This window comes from Saccopteryx bilineata, chromosome 6 (assembly GCF_036850765.1).
Source record: "Saccopteryx bilineata isolate mSacBil1 chromosome 6, mSacBil1_pri_phased_curated, whole genome shotgun sequence".
In the NCBI taxonomy this organism is placed as follows: domain Eukaryota; kingdom Metazoa; phylum Chordata; class Mammalia; order Chiroptera; family Emballonuridae; genus Saccopteryx; species Saccopteryx bilineata.
In genome coordinates this window covers 176,692,561-176,704,478 of record NC_089495.1, presented here as the reverse complement: position 1 = coordinate 176,704,478, position 11,918 = coordinate 176,692,561, and the positions used below count along the sequence as shown (strand labels likewise).

General features: G+C 39.2%; 2 non-coding genes across 2 annotated transcripts; one reads left to right on the top strand and one right to left on the bottom strand.

The window, feature by feature from the left end:
* Nucleotides 1-409: 409 nt before the first annotated feature.
* Nucleotides 410-485, bottom strand: TRNAS-GCU (transfer RNA serine (anticodon GCU)). Its single transcript has one exon. It is a non-coding gene; the product is annotated as a tRNA-Ser (tRNA).
* Nucleotides 486-5,052: 4,567 nt separating this feature from the next.
* TRNAT-GGU (transfer RNA threonine (anticodon GGU)) lies at nucleotides 5,053-5,128 on the top strand. Its single transcript has one exon. It is a non-coding gene; the product is annotated as a tRNA-Thr (tRNA).
* The last annotated feature ends 6,790 nt before the right edge of the window (nucleotides 5,129-11,918 follow it).

The window sequence follows — 11,918 nt, the reverse complement described above, 5'->3', positions numbered from 1 at the left end:
TTTTTACCTTGTATTGTGAAGGGTGGTAGCATTTTAATCAGGGGGGAAAATATTTGGCTTAATGTTGGGCAAATAAGTTTGTAAAATTTGTGTTATCTGTTTTTTCTCACTTTTGTTTTTGTATTTTTTTTTTCTGAAGTTGGAAACAGGGAGGCAGTCAGACAGACTCCCGCATGTGCCCAACCGGGATCCACCCGGCACATCCACCAGGGGTCGACGCTCTGCCCATCTGGGGCATCTCTCTGTTGCAACCAGAGCCATTCTAGTGCCTGAGGCAGAGGCCACAGAGTCATCCTCAGTGCCCGGGCCATCTTTGCTCCAATGGAGCCTTGGCTGCGGGAGGGGAAGAGAGAGACAGAGAGGAAGGAGAGGGGGAGGGGTAGAGAAGCAGATGGGCACTTCTCCTGTGTGCCCTGGCTGGGAATTGAACCCGGGACTCCTGCACAGCAGGCCGACGCTCTACCACTGAGCCAACCGGCCAGGGCTTTTCTCACTTTTATTTTTAAAAATGATGCTGCCCATGTGGGGCAGCTGATTACCTTCGTGCTTGGGAAGGGGCTTGGTTATGCTAATGTGTGCTGGAGGAGGGACTTTCGTGTAGAAAAGTTTTAAAAGGAGTGGCTAGGAGGCCATTTGGGGAGAAGACCATGGTGTTGCAGGGAGAGAGGCCAGATGGTGGCAGAGAGGAATCAAGCAAGATGGCGGTTAGCTGAAGGGGAACAGAGGTGAGGGGCTTTGTAAGCTCCACTGAACTGGTGAGGTGGGAGCCTTTGATTCTAGGGGAAACTGGAAAGATTCTCCTGGTTGTGGAACAGGAGAACATGTGAGTGGCTTTGGTGCCCCATGTGTTTGTTTTTTACTCGTTGGCTGTTATGAGTCTAGAATAAAGGATGACCCACCAGTTCTTGGCTCCATTGTTTCATTACCATCTGTCCAAATTCAGTGAGAACCTGCAGGAGCCAGGTGGCTGTGATGGTGGCCGGGGCTACTGGACTTACACTTGTGTTCTTAAGTGATAGTCACAGTGTTTGTGGCTGAGCTTAAAATGTATAGAGGCCAGGAAGTAGTGATTTGTGTATCAGTAACTGAGGCATTCAAGCCCTTATTTGGAGTTTTAGTGGTGAAAAGGGGCTAGTTAGTTCACGAGAGTATTGTCACACTGCTCACAGTCAAAGGTACTACTGAAAAATAAACCTGGGATACTTAGTGATTTTGATGTTCTGTTTCAGCTCTAGGATAATTTTAACCAAGTAGAAGATCATGGCTGAGCAGGAAAAAAAAAGTACTGAGGCTCAGGTAACCTCTGAGGACCTGGTAGGTAATAGGGGTGAAGAGAGGTGAGCGCAGATGTTATATCCAAGGAAAGGTGTTGGAGGAAGATGAAGGGGGTTAAATTTTGGGTCCAAGTAGAAGCTCTTTCCTCTGTATGCTTTGTGCCCGGGGCCCAGCGTGAGCCCCACGACATGGGCAAGATACTTGAAGGGGAACATTATTAAATGTCCCCCTAATTAAAGTGTGAACAGACATGCTAATCTTCCTGACTATATTTTTATCCTGGATATTTGCCCCGGAGATGACATGAGCTTCGCTTTCAAATTAAACTCGCTCTTCAAACCTCGATGAAAAATGTGAATCTGGGTCCTTGGCAGACATACTGCTGCATTCATTTTCATGGAGACTTGGCTCAGCAATAAAGGGTTTGTTCCATCCAAGGTGACCTCAGCTTTGATAGGTATTGTCTGGGAGAGAGTCAGGAAGGTTCGCCCAGATGGACAAGGTGGGATGAGGAATCAGCTCACAAATGGATCGAAGCAGGCCTTGTACAGTTATCAGGGTTTTGTGGTATAAATGATAAATCAGGCAGTTAATGGGTGGTTGGAATATTACCATTGTCTGAAATATATTATTTATATTATCGTTGTTACAGAGTTCTTAAAAGCTTCTTTGGAGCAATGGTGCTCAACTTCGGTAAACCTTGATAATACTAGGGAAGTGAATAATCCTGAAGATTCAGAAGCTCCATTCACAGTAACTCACTTTTCGGCAGTACCCGATAATCTGCATTTCTCATAAGCTCTCCAGTGGTGCCTTTGTTGTGTGGCCTGAGGACCCCAGTATGGGAAGCACCGAGGAAGTTATTGGGCCCAGGGGTCTGTGTTTTAACAAGTGTCCCTATGAGACTGGTGCTCAACAAAGCCTGAGAAGAACTGTTCAAAACTACTTTTTCTCAACCTTAGCTAAACATTGGACCTATCTGATAAGTTGCTTAAAGAATGCCAATGCTGGTGTCTCACCCAGCTGGTTCTGTTGAAATTGGACTTGGAAACAGCCTGACATGAGGATTAGTTGAAGTTCCCCGGATGATTCTAATGTGCAGCTGAGGCTGAAAACCATTTCTTAGACCATACTTTCATTTCTAGGTCGCAGGACTAGACCATTTGCAATTTGTACTTTTCGATGCCTTGCTATGGCAGGAAAATGATGAATAAAAATTCTAGCATCGGAAAGGAAATAAGCTTTGCTAGCCTTGTGTGATGTCAACCCCAGCTTACCTTACATACTGTAGGGATTGGGAGTAATGAAGGACTCAATCAGAAGTACTGGGAGTGAATCAGCCAGAAGAGCTAAGACTCTGGGTAAAGAGCAAGTTCTATGAATCTTGCAGAAGTAAAATCCATTTAGTTACTTCCAAAGGGCCAAATGTGCTATTTAAAATGCTCCAATAGAGCATTCAATTTCGCAGCTGTCTGTAGCTTTGAGGCCAAATTTTCATTCCCTAAAGTTAGGAAACAGAAGTAGGAGCACTACCAGAAGCCTCATCTACTACTGAGATCGTAATTAAGCTCCGAACACTTCAAGGACCCCTGTCCAGTCCTCCTAAACGTGTTACTCTTTGCCAAATGATACAAACAGATTTCTCTTGACCTTTGTTATGCTTGATCCAGACCTCTAAACCTATATAAGTTAAACATAAAAGGATGCTAACATATTAAATTTCAGAGAATGGAGTCTTCCAAAGCTAACCTACATCCTTGTGTTATTTTCCCAAGATACTGAATATTTGTTTTTCTGTTCTTTTCAAATAAGGAATGTGTTAAACAAAAAATAAGATTCCTTCCATTTGGGCTATGAGAGAGTATAAAGCCAAGTCAGAGCACTAGGTCAAGAGTGAAAAACACAGCCTCCCCATCCTGGTTCAGACCCTTTTATGGTCTGAGAGAAAGTTGTTTGACTATTCTGAGCCTCAGTTGCCTTAACTGTCAAATGGCAATGACTCCTTGTGTTCTCTTTTTATTCTAATACTGCGACAAGGTCTTACTAGGAAACAGGGAGCTGGAGAATTCTGTGTTAGCACTGTCAACTGCAGATCTATTGGGCTGGTTCTCGGACTTCCGAGTGCAATGTTGAGGGGGTGGCCATCTCCGCAATGACACAGCTTCCACGCTGCTGCCCCCTCCACCCGCCTGCTGCATCATGGCTGTTGTTTTTCACTGATAGAAGAGACTGGAACAGGCAAGCCGTATTCTCCAACTCATTCCTCTTAGGAAGAGAGCAAGTAAACGATTTTTTCCTATGATCTGCTTCCAAATCACCCTCATCAGCTGTTACTCTCCTGTTCTCAGAAAATGCTCTCAGTTAGAGCATTTTCTCCCTGTTGGTTTGTACTTAGCCATATATATATATATTTTTAAATGAAGTTCCATTTGCATTGTTAGTTCCGGGAAAATGTAAGCTATTTCAAGGCCTATTTCTGCTTCTCTTTGATCTGAACGAGGTAGGGGGGTGGGGAGAAACTTCTCTAATTTTCTGATAAACTGACACGTATTCCAAAGGCCCTTGTTTAGTCCTCCTGAGTAGATTGATCTTTGTCAACAGATATAGATACATTTTTCTTAATTTTGCCAATCCTTGTAGCAGTGTCAAAATTGAGACTATATTAACATAAAAGGATATCAAAACTTAATCACTGCAGAGAGTAGTTTCAGCCAAACTGGGCATTGGCAATGATGGGCATTGATGATAACACTTAGATCAGCGGTTCTCAACCTGTGGGTCGCGACTCCAGCGGGGTCGCCTAAAGCCATCAGAAAATACATAATGCATATCAGGTATTTACATTCCGAATCATAACTGTAGCAAAATTACAGTTATGAAGTAGCCACCAAAATTATTTTTTGGTTTGGGGTCACCACAACATGAGGAACTGTATTGCGGGGTCACGGCATTAGAAAGGTTGAGAATCGCTGACTTAGATGAATATTAAGGGGTTTTATGGGAAGAATTGCCCATTTTGCCTAAAAATGTGTCAAAAAGAAGGAAGGAATGCCAGAGAAAGATACAGTTCTGGAATTCAAAAACCACAGGCTTGAATTCCAATCATCAATTAACTAGCGATGGAAACTTGGAACCGTTCCTCAGCTGCTCCAGGTATGAAATAAGCCTAGACCAGTGCTTCTTGAACTTTAATGCGCATTTGAATCCCTCGGGATGTGGTAAAATGCAGATTCTGATTCAGCAGGTCTTGGATCCCTCACTTCTAATGTCTCCGAGGTGATGTCTATGCTGTGACAGAGATGACACTCTGAGTAGCAAGTGGCCGGATGATTCTTTTCACATTACCCAGCAGCTCTGGAAGTAAGTAAGTAACATAAATAAATGACTCAAGGCTTTTTGAAGAACTTTATTAAGTATGATGCTGAAGTCCAAATTCTATAAATTATCACATGAGTGTGGGTAGCACCTAAGAGAGTTGTCTACAGTTTCACACCTCCATTGCAGGAAAAATGCCAATCACGGAAGTAAGAGCTTTGGGAGTAATAATTATACTGTTATTTTACAAAATATTATTCTCTGCCTATCAGCTATCTTTCAACCCCTTTCCAAATTAACCCAGAAGAAACTTATAATGAATATTAGAAGCTGTTTGATTTATACAGCAGCCAAAGAATTATGCCTTTTTAGGTTTTTGCAAAATTTATGGAACATAAGCAATAAATTATATCAGTGTTTTAATTGCCAAAGCAGTTATTTTCTTTTAAATTGTATTATAGAGCCCTGGCCGGTTGGCTCAGTGGTAGAGCGTCGGCCTGGTGTGCGGAAGTCCCGGGTTCGATTCCCGGCCAGGGCACACAGGAGAAGCGCCCATCTGCTTCTCCACCCCTCCCCCTCTCCTTCCTCTCTGTCTCTCTCTTCCCCTCCCGCAGCCGAGGCTCCATTGGAACAAAGATGGCCCGGGCGCTGGGGATGGCTCCTTGGCCTCTGCCCCAGGCGCTAGAGTGGCTCTGGTCGCGGCAGAGCGACGCCCCAGAGGGGCAGACCATCGCCCCCTGGTGGGCAGAGCGTGGCCCCCTGGTGGGCGTGCCGGGTGGATCCCAGGCGGGTGCATGCGGAAGTCTGTCTGACTGTCTCTCCCCATTTCTAGCTTCGGAAAAATACAAAAAAATAATAAAAAAAATAAATTGTATTATAGTATGAGTTACTAATTTTCATCCTGAGACTGTGTCTTTATTCTAGTGAGCGACACATTATTAACAGATATTTGCGTGCTGCTAATGACAAATGCTCAGGTGAGTTCTAACTTAGGTTACATAGACAAATCAGGAATCCAGCATAGTGTGTCTGTTCTGTGTGGATTGGTTTGCACACCGGGAGACATGCTTATAAAATGAACAGATATGATGGTGAAAATATAGGCATAGATATAAATCTGGCTTTCTATTGTATTTTCAACTGGATAGTTTTATGAGGTTTCAGGATGTTCAGGTTTTCCCTTGGAAATGTAGTTCCTTGTGACAAGATGCAGCCTACTGGAGGTCACAGCAGAAACAGGCTGTGGGCTCTCCTGAGGAAGTCATTTCCAATCTCATCTCCCAGAGCTGATCATCAGCAGCAAAGATACGTTCGGCTTCCTTGTGGGGTGCGCACAGGACACACTCACTATGATGAAAGGAAAAAGGGGAGGGGTTCAGCCTAGCTTCTATTTTGCATCCAGACATGGAAAAGTTTAAGAGAGTTTCATTGACAATGAATATCAGTGCCTTCCTGTTACGTGTTTAAAAAGTTACTGCTTAGAATATAAATTTATTGAAGATGTATTTAAAAAAATCACTTTACTTATCTAAACTCACTGGGCAAAACATTAAAAACTCTTAGAGACCCTGTTGTCTTGAAATATATCATAATAATCCTCTAAAATTTGAGCTGACACTGTTTTTTAAATGGTGCCAAATTAATGGTAAAAACAATTGATTTGGAATTAGAATACATTAATTTGAAATCTGACTTTGAATCAGTCAAACTTTCTGGGTCTCAATTTTCTTATCTATATGATTTTATCTATCTTAACTGTTAATTTAGATATTAGTTGGGATATTTACCAAGTTCCTTACTAGCATTACACTTCTTTTATCAGTTTCCCAATGGTGTGTGTGTGTGTGTGAGAGAGAGAGAGAGAGACAGAGAGAGACAGAGAGAGACAGAGACAGAGACATATGAGTGAGAGAGATGAGAAGCATCTACTTACTCCTTGAGGCACCTTAGTTGTTCATTAATTGTTTTCTCACACATGCCTTTACTGGGAGACTCCAGCTGAGCCAGTGACTCCTAGCTCAAGCCAGTGACCTTGGACTTCAAGGCAATGACATTTGGGCTTAAGCCAGAGACCAAGAGGTCATGTCTATGATACCATGCTCAAGCTAGCGATGCCACGCTCAAGCTGGTGAGTGTGCACTCAAGCTGGTGAGCCCGCACTCAAGCTGGATGAGCCCATGCTTAAGCCAGCAACCTCAGGTTTCGAAACTGAATCCTCAGTGTCCTAGGTTGACACTTTTATGTACTGCACCACCACCTGGTCACATGATATTTTGGTCTTTTTTTTTTTTTCATGTTTACTTATAAATCTCAAACTATGCTCACTGCTCTTTATATAAGCTTGTTTATTTATTTATTTATTTTTATAACTCGGACATTTCCCTTTGAAAAGCTGACACAGAGTTTTCTTTCTAATGATGTTTGGGCTTTAAAACTTAATAAGTCTCCAGGAGACAGGAGAGGGACTCAAGGGAGTGGACTGATGAGCTAAGGCAGTGTGCATCTGTGCCTTCTCTCTGTTATCTCTGTGGGTTCCACTCAGTAGGGAGCTGTGATTTTTGGAGAGGAGCTTCAAATTGACCACAGGTAACTTTTTCTAGAAGCCATTTTTAGGTGGGTAGCCACTGGCCCAGCGAGGTACTCAGTGGGAGGATGAAGTCCAGTAGACAGTTGGGGCTGGCTTGGCCTCTGCAGCTGTGTATGACCAATCATGTGTATTTCTGCTCAACCCTTGGCTTCAGTGAGACTATTTACACCATGGAAATCAGCAAATGCTTCAAATTGGGCTACTTATTGGAGCCAGTTGTTAACCATTTATAAGCATTACATCTGAACATTGCACATATCCATGTACACACAAAAACAGAGCAATGCCAATTCCACCCATTTCAGAATTTATAAATGTCTTTGTCAAGGCAAAGAATGAGACTAGAAATTTCCTCTCCCAAATGTGGATTTTTTATGTTTTTCTCCCCAATTTAAGATGTCCACGTAGTTAATCTTTTAAAAAGGTATATAATGTATAATTATTTCATATAGATATTAAAGAAATAATATTTATAATGCATTAAAGTGGATTATGAATGGAAAAACAATTATTCATAGTTACATAATCCAGTCTATTACAATTAGTAATATTATGGGTTGTATATTACTACTTTTTTTTTTCTGTATATAATCCTGTGGAAATAGAATAATTTGCTTAATCATTGCTCTGTGGTTAAGGATTCTTCTCAATTCTTCACTATAGTAATTGATACTATGATAAACAAGTTAGACGGAAGAGGAAAGGTAGAATTATAGAGAATTATTTTTTTGGACCCTGTACCCTCTGAATTGTTGGCAAGGTGGGAGAGAAGATGACCTAAACAGTTTAATCAAGGAAAACTCAGCTGTCCATAGAATGGTTTAGAAAAACAGGAGATTTATGGAAGTCTATGAAATTGTAACCAAATGGCTTATGTGGGTGTGTTGAGATCTGTTGCCAGGTGGTTCTGAAAAAGCTTGCCAGGGCTTAAATCAAACCTATCATTAGGATCAGAGTAAATTAGATGCCAGCTATTTTTTTTCTTGGCCCATTTTTGGACCTGATTGAGAACACCTGCTAGTAATATTTGTCACCTGATGAATATCCAGGCAAACAACACCATCAGGGAGAGTTTGGTAACAACAAAAGTATATAGAACCTCTCATTGTTGGGAGAGGCCAAGAGTTTCTGTGTATTCTTGTTTGCCAAATCTACCTCCAGCTTGTTGGGTGGGCATGTTTCTGAACCTACCCAGACAGCAAATCAAGCCAACTGATCTGGTACATTGTGTTCCCTAGTAGCTCTGCTTTGTATATATTTGTGTATATCTCCACCTGCTCTGTTCACCAAACTGAATGTTCTGTTGTTGAATGCATTTGGTTCTAAATTTATTACACTCTTTATTTAATTCATCAGGCATTTAATGTGCAATTGCCCACCTGCAGGGCAGGATGCAGTTGTTGTACTCCCATTTTTTCAGATTGATAGTCTAATAGAAGTGATGAGAGTATCAAAATGCCCAGGATAGAAGGTACATGAAATAAAGCCTATATCATATGGGTTGTCAGTAAGATATGGAGATAGAAAAGGGATAAAAATGAGTGAAGAGATGTGGGAACAATGCCTTCATGGGAGGTGTGGCAGGACTCATTTCTCAGTTGGTGAACATAGAATAAAGGAAATGTAGGGAGAGGGAGTTTTATAGGCAAACAAGAAGCCAATAAATAGCAATAGCTCACAATTGTATAGTGCTTTTAACATAAAGGGCTTTCACATATTTTATTATAGTGAAGAAAATTAGGAGTAGAAAACACCTTGAAATGGCTAAGCATAGATTTGAAAAACAGAAATGGAAGTGTTTTTGTGATTGTCAATTGTTGCTAGTCCACAGAGGTCATCTGAATTTGGATTCCTCCAATAGCATATCCCAAAATAAAAACTTTAGGTAGTCTACTTGGGAAGGAATCCTGGGAAGAAGGTTGAGGTGAGTGGAGTGTGAGGCAGGGAACTGTGGAAGACCAATAAAGAGAGCAGGAGTGAATGAATCAACAGATTACCATAAATTTGAAGTGAAGGAATTGCTAATCCTAGGATAAAAAATTTAAGGGGTACCAAACACTCAGTAGTTCAAATACATAATATTTTAATGAAATTTTTTTTAAATATCAAAATTGACACAAAACTTTATAATACAAAGTTATCCAAATTGTATATAAGTACAGAATCTGACAGTGTGATGCTGAGAGACATATTGGAGCCTGAGGTGAAAGAAAATATGTGTGAAACTAAAATTTTCATTTATTTTTTAAAATGGAGATTTTCTGTAGAACATTAAAATAACTGAAAAATACTGCAAAATCAAAAAGTAGGTGTATTTAAAAGCACACTATTATTTTAAATGTAAATATTTTATTTACATTAAAACCAAAATTCTTTAGAACTTTACTGGCTTTAGTGAAAACAAACTCATCAATAATATTTCAGTAAAATAATTAACCATTTAAAAATATGAAAACTGTATGTAGGAACATACATACACTGCTCACAAAAATTAGGGGATCAGGAAATGTGCAGATACTCCACTACTTTCAGCCTTTTGTATAGTGCATTTTCACCAATGAAATAAAAGTTAGTTTTATATCTTATTTGCATAATCGAACAACTTTCTTTGACTTGTGGTTTGCTTTTCTGATGTTCTTGTTTAATTAAAAAAAATCAAATGCTTCTTTTTTATCACTTCATATTTATTTTTAAATATCTCCTAATTTTTGCAAGCAGTATATTTCTTTTTATTAAATTTATTGGGATGACATTGGTTAGTGAGATTCTAGAAGTTTTAAATGTATAATATTGTAATGCTGTACGTTTCATATTGCATATACCTCTGTATATTACATTGTGTGCTGATCACCCAAAGTTTAGTCTTCTTCTGAGACTATATTTGACCACCTTTACTCTCTTCTACCTCCCCCTACTTCCTTCTCCTCTGAAAACCACCATCCTGTTGTCTGTGTCAATGAAATTTTTATTTTGTTGTTTTATTCATTTCTTTGTTGCTTTCTGTTATAGACCACATAGGAGTGAATTCATAAGGTTCTCGTCCTAGTCTGACTGACTTATTTAACTTATTATGATACTCTTAAGATGCAAACATGTTGTAAAAAATGGCAGTATTTAGCTTTTCTTATGGCTAAGTAGTATTCCACTGTATATATGCACCATATCTTTATCCAATCATCCATGGAAGAAAGCTTGTGTTGGTTCTATGTCTTGACTATGTTGAATAATGCTGCAATGAACATAGGTTTACAAATACATTTTTCAAATATTTTTAGTAGATGCCCGGAAGAGGGATTTCTGGGTCATATGGTAGCTCTATTCTTAATTTTTAAAAGGAACCTCCTTACTATTTTCCATAGTGGCTGTACCGATTTATCTTCCTACTAGCAGCATAGAGGGGTTATTGTTCTTATCAACGTCTCCAACACTCGTTATTTATTGCCTTGTTGATAATAGCCATTCCAACATAGTTTTAGAAGTCTTACCAGAGCAATCAGACAATACAAAAAAGTAAAAGACATTCAAATTGGAAATGAAGAAGTAAAATTGTCACTTTTTTCAGATGATATGATTCTTTATGTAGAAAACCCTAAAGACCACCAAGAAAAACTATTAGGAATAATAAACAAATATGTTATAATAAAGCTACAGAATACAAAATCAATGTACAAAAACCTGTTGCATTTCTATATACTAATAATAAAATATTAGAAAAGGAAATTTAAATTTTTCATTTGCAATTGCAGCAAAAAGAGTAAAATATCTAGAAATAAATTTAACAATCGATGCATAGGACCTACACACCAAAAACTCGAGATATTATTGAAAATAATTAAAGAGGAAAGAAAGAAATGGAGAAATATTTCATGTTCATGAATTGGAAAATTCAACATAGTTAAAATGGCTGTTTTACCCAAAGCAAGAAACAGATCCAAATCCCAATGGCACTTCTCAAAAAAAAAAAAAAAAATCTTCAAATTTGTACAGCACCACAAAAGATGCCAAATAAACAAAGCAATCTTGTCCTGAGGGGAGGAAATAAAAAGACATGAAACAAAGCTGTGTTACCCAAATGGTAGTGTAAATGACACGCTGGGGTTAAGTGGGAGGGTGTATTTGAAGATCAGGTCATGACTCACATCTTACAGAAATGGCCTTCTCTGGGACTGGAATCCCAATGTGTGGGCCTTTACTTTCCAGGATTCTCAGAAACTATGAAGTGTACCTAGTATAAATCAGTCAACATGCAGGAAATTTCAGAGAAGACAAAACTTTACCTTTATTTTTTTCATTTTTATACCAGCTGGACCTGAGAAATAAGTTGACATAGGACAGATCAACAGTAGAAAAGCACACACATTTATTTAATACAAGTTTTACATAAACTGACATCTATATAAGGAATAAAGACACAAAGAAATTTCAAAACCCACATGTCTTTGTCAAACAAAGAGAGGTTATCGTGGACAAATAACTAAAGAATGTGGGGAGGTTGAAGGAACATAAAGATTTAGCAAGATCTCTATGTATAGAATTTTGTCAATCTCAACTGCTCATTCTTAATAGTAATGTTACTTTCCTTCCAGTATAAAGAAGGCATCTTTCATATGGGAATTTCATTTATTGCTTTTAAGAAAAAATAACAGCCAGTGTTTTTCTTATATTTACTGTTTTACAAATGCCTTTAACTCAAAATAGTCAATATGCCACAATATCATATTTTGGAGTAGCATTTTCTAAA